The sequence below is a fragment of the Equus przewalskii genome, chromosome 7 (assembly GCF_037783145.1).
Source record: "Equus przewalskii isolate Varuska chromosome 7, EquPr2, whole genome shotgun sequence".
Lineage (NCBI taxonomy): Eukaryota > Metazoa > Chordata > Mammalia > Perissodactyla > Equidae > Equus > Equus przewalskii.
The window spans coordinates 16,674,288-16,690,383 of record NC_091837.1 but is presented as its reverse complement, the minus strand read 5'-3'; the positions used below and the strand labels follow the sequence as shown (position 1 = coordinate 16,690,383).

The 16,096-nt window shown below is 34.0% G+C and overlaps 1 protein-coding gene across 8 annotated transcripts in view; it reads right to left on the bottom strand.

Moving 5' to 3' along the window:
• The window catches only part of TAOK3 (TAO kinase 3), a 169,194-nt gene that overhangs the window by 83,176 nt on the left and 69,922 nt on the right, over nucleotides 1-16,096 (bottom strand). For 7 of the 8 annotated variants that reach the window (XM_008533195.2, XM_070628809.1, XM_070628802.1 and 4 more), the window contains one exon: nucleotides 7,923-8,025. The gene's annotated coding sequence lies outside the window, so the exon portion shown is untranslated. Of the gene's footprint in view, nucleotides 1-7,922; nucleotides 8,026-11,896; nucleotides 12,020-16,096 lie in introns of those variants that run through there. The other variant, XM_070628806.1, reaches the window with a different exon arrangement.

Below are 16,096 nucleotides of genomic sequence, written 5' to 3'. Positions count from 1 at the left end.
AATTAATACTGAAATAATAATAGCTAACATTTATTAAGTACTACTATGTGTTAGGCAACACTGAATACAATGTACACATTATCTCCTTTAATCCCTACGACAGCTTCATAAAGTAGGACCTTATTATTTAGATTTTATAGGATGAACTAAGATTGAGAGGCAGAACTACTTCTCCATGGTCAGGAAAGTAGTATTTGTCAGAAATGGGACTCAAACCCGGATCTAACTGCAAAGCCCATGCTCTTAATTAATGTGTGATATATACATATAGTAGAATAGGTAATTAAACAATTCTGTGCAAACCACTGGAAAAAACTTCTGTAATTTGGAGACTATGCTAAATGTTCACTTAAAGAGGCAGGTTATTCTGCTGCTATACAAAATATTCTGAGTTCAAAGTTTCTATTAATAAAAAGACATCATTTTGACATGCTTATATGTTGATTGTCAATAGTTACATTTTTTGGTGTAGATCCTTTTTTCTTTATTCTTTGAAAAATATTGAAATATTAGCTTTCATCCATGTTTTTTATTATAAATACCTCCTGCCCCCAAGAATCATTCGACATTTGAACTTATCACAGGATAGTTTGTGTTTCTTCCTTGACCCACTAGATAACTATGCTAGAAATTTGATTATTGGCCAATAAAACTGTAGTTTTGCAAACATGATGAGCCAATGGGCTTCACTCAAGAAGAGAAAAAGAGAGTCATTAATTAAAGAAGTAAAACTGACCATGCTAAGAGGTATTTCTCTCTTGCGACATGATAGCCTTAGGTGACAATGTACATTATTTCATATGGTTAGTCTAGTTAAATCGTTAGCATATGTAGGTCATCAAACTAACTATCCATCTAACCACTCAACTCTTTCCTTGATTCAACAAATATATATTGGGTGCCTACTATTTGCCAGGAAGTGTACTGAGTGTTGGAGATAGAATGGGATGTGGTCCCTGTCCTTAAAGGTCTTAGAGTCAAATGGGAGTGACAGGCATTAAACTATAATGGCACAAATGACAAAATAGTTATAATTGGTTGCTGTTATGAGGAAAAAGCAAAAAATTTTCATATAAGGATATAATAGGGTGATCCAGACTATTTCTTACTTGGATTTGAAAAAGTATTCCTACTCAGGGAAAATAAAAGTAGTTTATTCAATACGAATGTGTGGAAGAGTTGGAAGGAGAAAATATAAAGCTGGTGTTAAGCCAAGGAAAATCTCAATAGGTCTTTTAAGCCATATTAAGAAATTTTGACTTTATCCTGAGGGCAATGGGGAGCCCTCAAAAGTATTCGCCACAGAAAACAGCACACCTGTAATCCCGGGCACTCATCCTGGCAATCCATGAATGCGACTAATCAAGCATTAAGTCAATATATCAATACTATTGAAAAAGTACCTTAAATCTAGTTATTTGTCAATCAGTTAACCGAAAATACATAAAGTTCAAAAAGTGCTATTGCCTTCAATGCTTATGCTTGAGAATAGAAAAGAGAAACAAAGGATTAAATCAAAGGCATACCTTTTGGAGAATATGCCAAAAAAAGAAAAAAAAAAGAAAAAAGTAAACTATAAGCTTGCCTTTAGAAAAACCCAAAAGATCTACAAATTAAACTTATAAGAACTAAGATCTTTTCAATCACCAAAATGTATTTTGAACTTTCGAATATTTTGGCTTCAATGTAAATAAAGCTAAGTAATATGGATAACCATTTGGGAGAAATACATAGATCACTATGTCATACTATAGACTAAAATGATTTTCAAAAGAAATAAAAATTTAAATGTAAAAAATGAGACCATAAAATCTTTTAGAATAAATTATAGTTGAATATTTAATTACTAAGCAAGACACCAGAGGCAAAAGCCATAAACTAAAATCAATAAGCTTGACTACATACAATTAATAACTTCTTTGTCTTAAAAAACATAATGAATAGATTTCTACTTCCAGCCAAGATGGAGTAACAGGGATTGGATTTATTATCTGCCACAAGAAACAACTAAAACACTGGGAAAAAAAAATGAAATGAGGATATTTCAAGACAATGGACAGGCAAAGAAGGATGGTGATTCCTGACAGAAGAGCAGCAAACAAGATGAGCCATAATTGCCCAGCTTAAGGCCCTGGGAGAGTTTCCAGGCCAAGGCTCAGAGAGGGGGGAGCTCAGGGCCTGGTCGCCCATTATTTAAATTTCATCATTTAAACAAAAATAACAACATAGTGTGAATTTATAATACACATAGAAGTAAAATGTATAATAACACAAAGTCTAGGAGGAGAGAAATTTAAGCACAACATTGTAAAGTTGTTATACTATAAGCAAAATGGTATAATATCATTTGAATATGGACTGTATATTATACATAAATTTAATTGCATATATGAATACATATGTGTGTATATATAAAGACACAAATATGTCTTTAAATATAAAGACAAATAGGTTAAATGGATAGAAAAAGACATAATACTAATCAAAAGAAAGCTGGGCTGGCTATATTGATATCAAATAACATAGATTTCAAAGCAAAGAATAATATGAAGTTTATTTCATAATGGTAAAGGGATCCATCTATTCATCAAGAGAACATAACAATCCTAAATGTTTATGCACCTAATAACAGAGCTTCAAAATACATGATTAAAAACTGATTCAACTTCAAGGAGAAATAGACAAATCCACAATTATAGTTGCAGGTTTCAGTTTCCTTTTCTCAATAATTGATAGAACAGATAGACAGAAAATCAGTAAGGATACAGAAGACTTGAACAGCATTATCAAGCAATTTGATTATTAACATTTACAGAGCACTCTACCCAACATCATAACACATCTTCTTTCCAAGTGCACACAGATCACTTACCAAGATAGACCTATGTTCCACACCATAAAATAAGCCTCAATAAATTGAAAAGATTTAAGTCATACTAAGCATATTCTCTGAACATAATGGAATTAAATTAGAGGCACATTTAAACTGCCCTGCTTCCAAACACTGAGAAGGATCAAGTTTGTGGTGCTGGCAGATCCTAGGCAAGCTGGAATAGATTCTCTTCAAAAGATTTATGAGATTTGCTCAGACTTTGCCCTCAAGAATCCATTCCACTCCCTGGAAATGCCCATCAGATGTGAACTATTTTACCAGAACCTGAAGTTAGCCCTGGAGGAAGCAGAGAAGGCTAAAACTTTTGGACCTGGGTCATGGACTGAACCTGCAATGGAACCCTCAAATTCTGAAAGATCTTGCCATAGGAGTCCTGCTGTTTTCACTCTGATGGAGATCCCAACAGCCTTGTTAGTGCACTTGAAAATGGGAGGATGCTGCACCTGATCACATGTGAGCCTTCATACCATGCTCTCTTCCCTCCTGTATCTATCATAGCCCTACTTCCCAACTCTGTACAGAGTTATTTATGGAGGAGTTAAGCCCATAAATGCTGTAATAAACATTACTTTGATTTGCTATCGTTCAATAGCAGAGAGACATCTGAAAAATCTGCAAATATATGGAAACTAAATAATACACTTTTAAATAGTCCATGGGTCAAAGAATAAATTAAAAAAAAGAAAATATTTTTATCTTAATTAAAATGAAAGTACAACATATCAAAATTTGTGGGATGCTGCTAAAGCAGTACTCACAGGAAAATCTACTGCACTAAGCTCTTGTTTTAAGAAAGGTCTCAAACAAATGACCTCAGCTTCCACTAGAAAAAAACTAGAAAAAATGAGCAAATTTAGCCCAAAGTAAGCAGAGAAAGGAAATAATAAAGATTAAAGCAGAAAAAAAAGAAAAGAAAAAAATCATGAAAGCAAAGCTAATTCTTTGAGAAACATAATCAAATTTATACACCTCTTGCCAGACTGATGAGAAAAAAAAGTCAGAAGACACAATTACCAATAGCAGAAATGAGAGAGATGACATCAATACAGATTCTATAGACATCAGAAGGATAATCAGGGATTAATATAAACAACATTACGGAAATAAATTCAACAACTTAGATGAAATAGACAAATTCTTTGACAGACACAAACCACCAAAGTTTACTCCAGAAGAAACAGCCCAAATACCTCTATACACCTATGGAAGTAACTGAATTTGTAATTTAAAATCTTCTTAAAAAGAAAACTCCAGGCTAAAATGGCTTCATTGGTAAATTCTACCAAATATCAACAGAAGACACAACACTAATTCTATATATGTCTCCCAGAAAATGGAAAAGAAGAAATACTTTCTAGGATTCATTCTATGAGCCTTGCAGTGCCCTGATACCAAAGCCAGACAAAAACATTACAAGAAAGAAAACAACAGACAAAAATACTTCAGGGATACAGATGCAAAAATTCATAACAAAATTTTAGCAAATAAAATTCAATAATATCCCAGGAATGCAAGGTTGGTTTAACACACAAAAGTCAACCAATGTAACTCACCATATCAACAATCTAAAAAAAAGCCAAATGAGCACCTCTAAAGATGCATAAAAGCATTTGACAAAATCCAAAATTCATTCCTGATAAAGACTCTGAGCCTACTAGAAATAGCAGGTAACACCCCCAACCTCATAAAGGGAATCCATGAAACATCTGTAGTTATGGTCAAATATAATGGCGAAAGGCAAAATGCTTTCCTGCTAAGATCAGGAACAAGGCAAAGAGGTCTGTGCTCAACACTTCTATTCAACATTGTGCTGGATGTTCTATAAGTGCAATAAGGCAAGAAAAGAAGAAAGAAAAAGCATCAAGATTGGGAAGGAAAAAGGAAGACTTTTAGTGACAAACAACATAATCACCTATGTACAAAATTCAATGTAATCTACAAAAAGCTACTAGGACTAATAAGTGAGTTTATCAAAGTTGCAGAATATAACATCAACATCTAAAACTCAATTATATTTCCAAACAGGAACAACAGAAATCAAAAATTTTAACATCCCACAACTTGAAGGACCTGCAACTAAGATATACAACTGTGTATAGGGGGAGGGGTTTGGGGAGATAAAGCAAAAAAAAAAAAAAAGAAGAAAAAAATTTTAAATATCACTTACAATATGAAATATTTAGGAATAAATCTGACAAAAGATGTGTGAGACCTGTACATTGAAAATTACAAGAATGGTGAAAGAAATTAAAGACATAATGAAGAGCTATACTGTGGTTAGAGGTCAGAAGACTCAACATGGAATTTTCTTTAGAAATATAAATTGAGAAGCTGATTCTAAAATTCATAAGAAAATGCAAAGACCGAGAATAACCAAAACAACTTTGAAAAAGGAAGACGAAGTTGGAGGGCTAATACATCCTAATTGCAAGTTTATCATAAGGCTACAGTTATCAAGCGAGTGATAATGATATAGACAAACAGATCAATGCAACAGCATAGGAAGTCCAGAAATAGACCCACATTTATGGACAACTGAATTTTGATAAAGGCGCAAAGGCAATTCAGTGGAGAAAGTCTTCAACAAATGGTGCTGGAACAATTGCATATATATATATGCCAAAAAAAAAAGAGATCTTTGATCCATATTAACCCCATATTAAAAATTAACTCCAAAAGTAATATAGAACTAAATGTAAAACCTAAAACTAAAAAAACCCTCTATGAAACCATGGGAGAAATTCTTTGCGACCTTGAGTCAGGCGAAGATTTCTTAGATATAAAAAAAGAGCACAATCTATAAAAGAAAAAATTGACAAATTAAACTTAATCAAGATTAAAAATGTATCCCTTTTGAAAGACTTCATTAAGACAATGAAAAGGTAAGTCACAGATTGGGAGAAAATCTTGGCAAAACATATATCTTATAATGGACTTGTATCTAGAAAATATAAAGAATCCTCAAAACTCAGTAAAAAGAAAATGAACTCAATTTTAAAAATGGGAAAAAGACTAGAACAGACACTTCATGAAGGAAGATATATGGATGGCAAATACACAAAAGAAAAGATGCTTAATATCACTATTCATTAGGGAGATACAAATTAAAACCACAATGAAATACTATTACATACCTATTAGAATAGCTAACATTGAAAAGACTGACCATACCAGATGTTGGCAAGGATGCAAAGTAACTGAATCTCTCATATACTGCTGGTGGGAACGTAACATGGTACAAACACTTTGGAAAACACATTGGCAGTTTCTTAAAAAGTTAAACATACATCTATTATATGATGTAGTCATTCCACTCCTGGTATTTACCCAAGAAAAATGAAAGCATATGTCCATATAAACCCTGTACACAAATGTTCATAGCAGCTTTATTTTTAATAGCTGAAACTGGAAACAACCCAAATGTCCATCAACAGATGAATGGATAAACAATCTGTCATACATGCAGATGATGGAATGCAACTCAGCAATAAAATGAACTACTGATACATGCTACAACATGGGTGAATCTCAAAATAATTATGCTGAGTGAAAGAAGCCAGACAAAAAAAGAGTACATACTCTATGATTTCATTTATATAAAATTCTAGAAAATGCAAACTAATCTAAAATGACAGAAAGCACATCAGTAGTTGCCTGGGGATAGGGTTTGAGTGAAAGGAGGTGGAGAGAGAGATTAAAAAGGGTCATGAAGAAGCTTTTGAGAGTGATGGATATGTTAGAACATGTTTTATGTCAATTATACATCAACAAGGTTGTTTTAAAAAGATGCAATAAACAAAATTGAAAAGCAAATAAAGCAGGGATAGTTTTTGCAAAATAAGTGCCAGTTATTTTTTTTATTTTTTGCTGAGGAAGATTCACCCTGAGCTAACATCTGTTGCCAATCTTCCTCTTTTTGCTTTTGGCCCTGAGCTAACATCTGTGCCAGTCTTCCTCTATTTGTATGTGGGTCGTTGCCAAAGCACGGCCACCAATGAGTGATGTAGTTCTGTGCCTGGGAACCAAACCCAGGCTGCTAAAGCAGAGCGTGCGAACTTAATCTCTAGGCCACAGGGCCGGCCCCTAAAAGTTATTCTTAACATCAGAGAGGTGAACACATACATATAATATACCCACCGACACATTCAAAGGACATAAACAGGAAATTAAAAGAAGAAATAGAAGTCATATGATTAATGACATGAAACATATAATTTCACTAGTAATCAAAGAAGTAAAAACTAAAATAATGACACCTCATTTCACCAAATGACAAATTTTCACCAATGACAAATTGGTGAAGTAATAGAGAAAAGATAAATTTTATGGTGAGGGCATAAGAAAAGTCATTTTTATACACTGCTGGAAGAACAGAATGGATTCACTCTTTGTCCCAGTAATATATCCTTCCAGGAATTTATACAAGGCGGTTTCTTCTTTTGTTTTGTTTTGCTTTAATAGAAGAATCGGGGTATAAGTAGGTAACACACAGGAGAGATGTGACAGTGAAGTGGGCAGCGTGGCTTGTCTCACTTGCAGTTTGGATTTATTTGCAGGTTTGTGCTATATCTGAAGTAGGTGTTGGGATTTCAGGTAACTTTTTTATTTCTTTCTTTTTGCTTATCTGTATTTTCTGCAAAATCTATTACTTCTGTAATTAGAGGAAAAGTGATATGAAGAATTTTATTTCAAATGTCTAATTATAAAGTATTACAACAAAAAATGGCAACATATACTTAAAGAAAATAATTTCATAATAGGAATCAAGAAACTTTAAGTAAGCTCATTTCTTTTCACCAAGTAATTCTCCATAACTGTAAGCTATAACTGAGAATAATGAAAATCTATAAGAAAACAATTTGAAACTAAAAAATGCTTACAGAATATTTTATCCCAATTTTATTAAGATTTTTACTTTTCTTTTTATTTTCCTTACAAAGATAATAAAACTTCATTATAGAAGACCCAGAAAATAGAATTTGCTCCTATTTTATAGAATAAAGCAAAGTCATGGATCAATGGACAATACCTTTTTGTATATGGCACAAAATATACTGTGTTGCTCAGATTCATTTTAGCAGCAATATTTTTATTCTCTCTTATAACTTCAGTCTTTTGTATTTATGGTGCACCTATGGAAAAAGAAGAATAAAATATATAATTATAAGGGCAAAATTAAAGAAGCAATAATCGATAATATGATAGGTTTAAATATTTACAAATGTAATATTACAAAGTTAAAATTTTATCTTCATCTGTTTGTGGATGACAAATGTAAAAGGTAAGATTTTCACAATACAGACTCAGGCTACTCTTTCACAAGTAACACCAGGTAAACAAATGTGTCATTAGATTTCAGAATCTATGAGGCTTCCACTGGTTTGTTGTGAGTCCAGGGAAACTCAATAGAGGCTACCTGTAGACAGGACTAATCTGACAGCACACGGTGATGCTGCTGATTGTCAGGAAGGCGTACATTTTGAATTGCTTTTCCAATAGGCATGATGATTTACATTGTCTCATCTATTTTTCCTTTCCTAGGCTTTCCTATAACCAGTCTTCCACATTTCAGGGGTAACGATTATTCCTTACTATCTATTACAGAAGTACACCCTAATGTAGAGAATCTGGGAAATATATACTATTATGAAGAAAAATCCCTAATCCTACCCAGGACAAACTCCATTAACAATTTAACACTTTTCTCCATGTGCATATTTATTTCTTCATGCTCACGTTTATATTTGTTATACAGCTGAGATCACATTATATATATAATTCCACAGTCTACCTCTTTTAACTAATTCTGTAGTACAAGCATTTTGTCACGTTATCGAACATTGTTCACAAAGATCATTTTAATGACTACTCAATGTATATCTTACTGAAGAGCCACAATTCATTCACAACCGTTTCTCCACAATTTGAAACCAAGGCTGTATTCAACCCCTTGTCAAATTATTAAAAATTATTGTGTTTTGAAGAACTTTGTGCATATTATCCATCTACATTTACAGGGCTTTCTTTGGAATGGATTTCTAGAAGTAGAATTATTGGGTCAAAGAATATATCAATTTAAAGCTTATGTATATTGAAATAATTTTTAGATGCTTGGCTAGCTTTGGAGATGAAGGTCTTAAAAAGGGGGGTGGGCGGGAAACTAGAAAAAACGTATCGACCTCCATTTTCACCTTTTTCCTCTTGAGGATATCCCAATCTCCTCTCACATTTCTACTTGTAAGCTAATCTTTTTCATTCTTTTGTTATTCTGATTCTCCGGCTGTGGAATGCTCTATATTAATTGTTAGCTAAAACTTGCCTGAATTCAGCATCACATTTAACCATCAACTAATCAATAACTACAATGTCTGCATGTCTACCCTGCTAATCTAGTTTGATTACAGATTCAGTGAACTAAAATATCCCTTATGATATTATATAACAATAGTTGCAAAATTTCTAAGAAAGTAGTTTTCAATAAGGTGTTTACTAATATCCTCATGTCCTGACTAATTTCAAATGTAGAAGACATTCACTCCTAGAAAATAATTTTCTCATGCTATGGACATGGATGCGTGGTAATTTTCTGCTCTCTAAATACATATTCATTTTTACATAATTTTCTTAAAATGTATATTCTCTCCATCTTTGGTTGCATAGCTCTATAAATGTTCTAAAATTAACTCTGAAAGATTTCTAGGAATTACACTTTCCCAGTATTATCATTTTTTTTTCACCGAGTAGAATACTGTACATGCTATTGAGGCTGACAACCATACTCCTGAAGTTTATCCATTACACCTAAAGAATGTTCTCAGTTTTCTTCCATTTAACCACCTCCCTTCTTTCTATATAAATGTCTCTTGGATTCCATGAAACTATCTTCTCCTGTTTTTCCAAAATATTCCTCCTATAGTTCCTCTTCTGTCTGATCTCCAAATGAATGTGTTCCTCCAACCTATTTGCCTGGAGCGCCTTGTGTGATGCATGCTGCTACCCTAAATTTTCTCCATTTAATGGTTTCAGTAACACTATGTCACTAGACAGTCCTGACTTCCATTCTAAGCCCCAGTCCCACATTTTCAAGTATATATTTGGCTTCTCCCCTAAATGGCTCACATGCACCTCATGTTAACTTTTGACCATTCCCCTTCCCTTGTCCCTAACATTCCATTCACAAGTCTGCTTCAAATATTTCTTTTCATCTCTTCTTCAATTTCCATTTCTATTAGCATTCATTATCTCTTTCCTCCGTTTCTGCTCTTTCAGACTCTAGTCTATCCTTTCTGAAATTCATCTTAAAAACCCTATTACCATAATAATCTTCCTGAAGCACAGTTCAGACAGTATCACATCTCTGCTCAAAATCCTTCAATGTCTCCCTACTGCCTACAGTATAAAGAACAACTTTACCTAACCAACATCCAAAGCTGGTCTCAAACCACTACTCTAACCTAAAGTCTTATACTCTACCATCAGGAAAAAATGAACTACTATACAGTTACATTTTCCTATCTTTGTCTTTGCTTATGCTGTCCCTCTGCCTAGAATATCCAAACCCCAACTACTCTCACAGTCCAGCTAAATGTCACCTCTTCTACAAGACCTACCATTTTCTCTCTCTGCTTCAGTTTTAAATACATACATATATTTGAACTCTAACCGTATGACAAGTGCTTCTTCAGAGGAGGATACATATCTCAATCTATGTTTTAATCATTGTACCCCCATGTCTTTTCTTTTAAAAACACTTTTTTGAGATATAATTCATGTCCCATATAATTCACCCATTTAAAGTATACAATTCAATGGTTTTCAGTATATTCACAGATAGGTGCAAGCATCACGACAGTCAATTTTAGACCATTTTCATCAACACAAAAAGAAGTCCCATTCTCTTCAGCTATCATCCCCATCTCTCCAGTCCTAAGCAACCACTAATCTACTTTCTATCTCTACAGATTTCTCTGTTCTAGACACTTCATATGAAGGGAATCACATAATACATGGTTTTTTGTGAGTGGTTTCTTTCCCTAGCATAATGTTTTCAAGGCTCATCCATATTGTAGCACGAATTTCCTTTTTTTTTTGCTGAATAATATTCCATTGTACAGATGTACCACATTTTGTTTCTCCTTTTACAAGCTGATGGACATTTGAGTTGTTTCCACGTTTTGGCTATCATGAATGTATAAGTTTTTGTGTGGACATACATTTTCATCTCTCATGATTATATACCCACGAGTGGAACTGCTGGGCCCTGTGGCATCTTTATATAGCAGATACTCTACAAACATCTGCTGAAATCTCCTTGTATTTTCCATCCCAATCTTATACTAAAAATGATCTTTAAATTCATCCTTCTGTCAAAACATGAACAAGGACATTTTTCCTTCCAAGACGATAGCATTTTAAGAATTAACATTGAATTGAAGATGAAATGATATGCATAAAATTATTTTTTCCCTTTTCCTTGATCTCCTGCAACCTCAGGTATTACATTCACAGTAAGAACTTAGAACTGTGCCAAGAATGTAGTATTTCAGGTCTTAGGCCCTGAGGCCAAGTGAACAATCCAGGTTGCTTAGAGTAGAAGATTTCATTAGAGACATGCAACTGAAATAATTTTCTTCACTATCTATACTAAGAAATGGAAATCTTCCAACAATGATAATCAAGTAAATTATTTTTCATAGACATTCTAATTTAATGTAAGAAAAAACACTTGATAAAGAGTAGAAATATAAATATTTTTCATACTTTCCCTTTTCTCAGAAATTTTCAAGAAAAATGATTCACAGAAGATTTCAGTTGCCTTTCACTGTTATAATCACACTTTTTCAACAATAAACCTGGATCCAACTAGCTTGAAAAACCCACAATATTTCAGTATTAATAAAGGAAGTAAGAATAAGAATGTTTTATATCAGAAAGACTTTTAAAGATCAGACTCCTTTTATTTTTTTAAACTCAATCCCAGAAAAGTTAAATGTCAAATCATACCTATGTAGTAGCATTCTTCTAAATGAAAATCCAGGTCCTCTAATTTCCCACTCCAGAAAACTTTCTTCTGAAGCAAGCTGCCTAAGCCAGACTTCAAAACACCAAAAGGTCTTCCTATTTTGCTATATTTTGGAGGATAATCAAGAAAAGTTTAAGTACAAGATTGGACTTCTCTGTCATTATTTCTCTGAAGGATCTCATAGCAGTTGAATATACAGTGGTGGATTCCGTTCTTATGAAGATTGAAGTGTTAACAAACCTGGGGATCTCTTTAAGAAAAATAATTTTTCAAAATTCCCCCACAAATATAGGTATAGGGCCTTAGAAGGGGCTAGTGTAAATAAGGGGCTCTGAAACTTAAGCTGCAGTCAATTAGCCTCTGTAAATTCCTGTTATTTCATTCATTATCTTTCTCCCAGAGGGTAGATAGAGGCAGGTAAAATCTTCACTTAATAGCAGTAAAAAATGAAGTATAAATAGGTGATGGGAGTTTTTCAAAGTCAGGACTAGTCCAGTGTTTTCCCTCCTCCATTTCTATAATAAAACATCTCATACAGACAAAAAAACTATCTTTAAGGAAAAACAGAAAGCTGTTTTGGTTAGTTGTTCTTACTGTTTGTCGCTAATATTTAACTGTTATTCTGATGTAAGGATCGTTTCTATAGTACTTTCACTTTGAAAATGAAGCTAGATGATAGTTGCTTTTTATGCCATATGATCATATAGTTCATTGTGATCATATACCATAGCATTTGAGAACTGGAAAGGGACCTTAATAATCTTCTAACTTCTGCTTAGCAAATAATGCAGAAGTGGCTTGGATTTGTCAATTAGCACAATAATGATAACCTTTAGACTACTCCTGGGTCAATTGACATTAAATTATATAAAGATGACTCTTCCAGTCACCCTTTAAGACTATGTATGCTAAAATGTAAAAATGTCAATTATTTTAGTTTCTTAAAGAGTATTATTTTCTCTCTCCCTTAAAAAAAGACATTTAGGTTGAGAGATAAATGGGAAAGGAGAAGCTCCTTTGGACTTCTTACATTTAACACAGAAATTTTTTGTTCTGTCTGATACTTCGATATGAGGCTAGCAACTTGAAATCAATCATGCACCCATTTTGGGAAAATGGTACTTTACATGGGTCTTAAAATTAGGACCAGTACAAAAATGGTGCTGATATGTCTACATAAATTCCAAACTATTCTAATTCATTTGACCAGGCTTTTGAAGTCTTCATTTTGCATAACTTAATCATATGCACGGTATGAAAATTTTAAATAATTGTAATACACAATGATAATTCAGTCTTTAAAACAGAGTTTCTCAAACTTGATTAATATTCAGATTCCTTGTAAAAAAATTCTCACAGATCTCTAACATTTTCTTAAATTATTTTCAGTCATCCACTTCATTCATTTGTTCATATATTCATTCAGTCAGCAAATATTTATTAAATGTCTAATATGTGTCCAGCCCTGGTGGTCTAGAGGTTTAGATTTGGTACCCTCACTGCTACACCCAGGTTCATTTCCTGGTCAGGGAACCACACAACCCATTGGGCAGCTGACATACTGTGGTGACTGCATGTTGCTGTGATGCTGAAAGCTGTGTTACCAGTATTTCAAATACCAGCAGGGTCACCCATAGTGGACAGGTTTCAGTGGAGCTTCCAGACTAAGACAGACTAGGAAGAAGGACCTGGCCACCACTCTTGAAAAAACTAGCCATGAAAATCCTGTGAATAGCAGCAGAGCATTGTCTGATACAGTGTTGGAAGGTGCGATGATGGTGTAAAAACACCAGGCAGGGTTCCACTCTGCTGCACACAGGGTCACTAGGAGTCAGAATTGACTCCATGGCACTAACAACAAAAATGTGTTCAGTCCTGAACATGGCTTTAGGTTCTTCCCTACTCTTTCAGAGCTTATATTCTACTAGAGAGAGACACATAAATATCAATATGTCAAGTACTAATAAATATTATAAAGAAAAGAAAATAAACCAAGATCAGTAGTCAGGATAGATCTCTCTGATAAGTTAATAGTTGAGCAGAGACCTGAAAGTTAAAGGAAGTGAAGGAGAAGCCCTGTAGATACCTGGCAAGAAGGAGTGGTCCAGGCAGAGGGAACAGCAAGATTGCTTGTTGAATCCCAGAAAAAGCCAGGCCAGTGTGGCTAGAACTGAGAGAGCAATGGGGAGTGTGGTAGGAGATAGGGGCTTACTTAATATGATTGAAACTTCAGATTTTATTATAAGTGAGAAGAGAAGCCATTGAAGCATTTTGGGGGAGAAATGACATATGTTTAAAAGGATCACTCTCTCACTACTCTGGGGAAAACAAATTGTACGGGAGCAAGGTTAAAAACAGGAGTCTGGAAGAAGTCATTACAAAAGTCCAGGCAAGAAATGATAGCCAGTATCACAGTGGTGGTGATGGTGGAGGTAGTGAGAAGTGGTTAAATTCTGAAATAATTGAGAAGGAACAGCCAATGGGCTTTACTGCTTTGATTGAATATCAAAGAGAGGAGTCAAGGATGACTTGAAAGTCTGTGGCCTGAGCTAATGACAGACAAAAGCAGCCATTTATAAAACTGCAATAAAATGCTTATAGCTTTTATACAACTTATATAAAACAAATTCACAACCCTTCCACAAATCAAAGTTAATAACACTGATTTAACATAACAGATGTTATTATTTTGTTGATACAATAATTCCCCAAACAAATATGGCCCTATCTACCATGTTTTGGGTTTTTTAGTATGGCACGCTTACCATGTGATGGCTTAATTTTCCCACCACTTTTCTCTACCTGCAGTCCTGGGGAAATTTCATTTATACAGCCTGACTTGACATCATCTGGCCTTCACAAGGTCAGAGTCCAACATCTATGCATTAATTCCACTTCCACTTCTATAGTTTTCTTATTACTCTGAGACAATTAGGGTGGTACTACTTGGCATTAGGGCCATGGTAAATGCAAATTCAGGCCCCGAAATAACAACAAACCACAGAACTGCTTGGTAATAAAGTAGCCATCCAGATGATCTACTATGCATTATTTTTTTTAGAAGATAATGATCAAAATGAAAAACTAACATTAAAAAACTCTCATGGATAACTTTTAGACCTATTTTCATGACTTCAAATTCCCAGGAGTCTGTGGATCTGCTTGAAAACCCTCTAGAACAGAGTCATATCTTACCCAAGGCGTTTGAGTACAAAGGTGGACATTTAAGGCCAAAACTGCATACAGTTCAAATTGTCTTTGAGAATTCTAGTATACACGGTTTTGTTTGTAAGATCCTTTAAAGTAATTCTCATGCACATGTAAGTGTGGGAGCCACTGAGCTAGTCTAAAGGAAAGAAAAGAACAGTTCATCTAGGAAGGAGTTCTTAAGCTTTTTTGTGATACTGAACTCTTTGGCAGTTTGGTGAAGCTTATGGACACCTTCTCAGAATGTTTTAAATGGAAGATATTAACCACTTAGAATTACAAAGGAAACCAATAATACTGAAATAAACTTATCAAAATATTAGAAAACAAACTTGTGATATAGTAATATATGTGCTTCTTTATTAATTCATTTAGTAATCAGAGCTAGCAGGGAGCCTAATAACTACAACAATTGCAAAGAGTGATAAACATAAACAATATTTTGAGGTTTCTCTAACTGTAATGAGTTATAAAACATCTGTGATTTCTATTGGTGATTGATGACAAAGTCTCAGATATTGCTAACACCTGTGTGGTCTGTTGCCAACATTCGTAAATTAGAGGTTATAAAAACAAAAACTGAATGTTTTCTAACATATTCCTTGAGCTACAGAAATCTGGGCATTCAAACCATCTCTCCTCAAGATAACCAATATAAATGAGTATTGGCAAGGAATTCTAAAGGGTTCCTGCCTATCTGCATAGTTTACTTTGTTCTGTTTTCTATCAAGCTTCTATAACCTCTTATAATAGAAATTATTAGAATATTGTGAGGATTAAATAATACCTTGCTGTATATACCTCTTCAGCTGGCTCTTCACCTGTATCCTTTATAATAAACTAGTAAACATAAGTAAATGTTTCTCTGAGTTCTGTGAGCTGCTCTAGCAAACTAATCGAACTTGAGGAGGGGGTTGTGGGAACCTCCAGTCTGTAGCTCGTTGGTCAGAAGCATGAGTAACAACTTGGGCTTG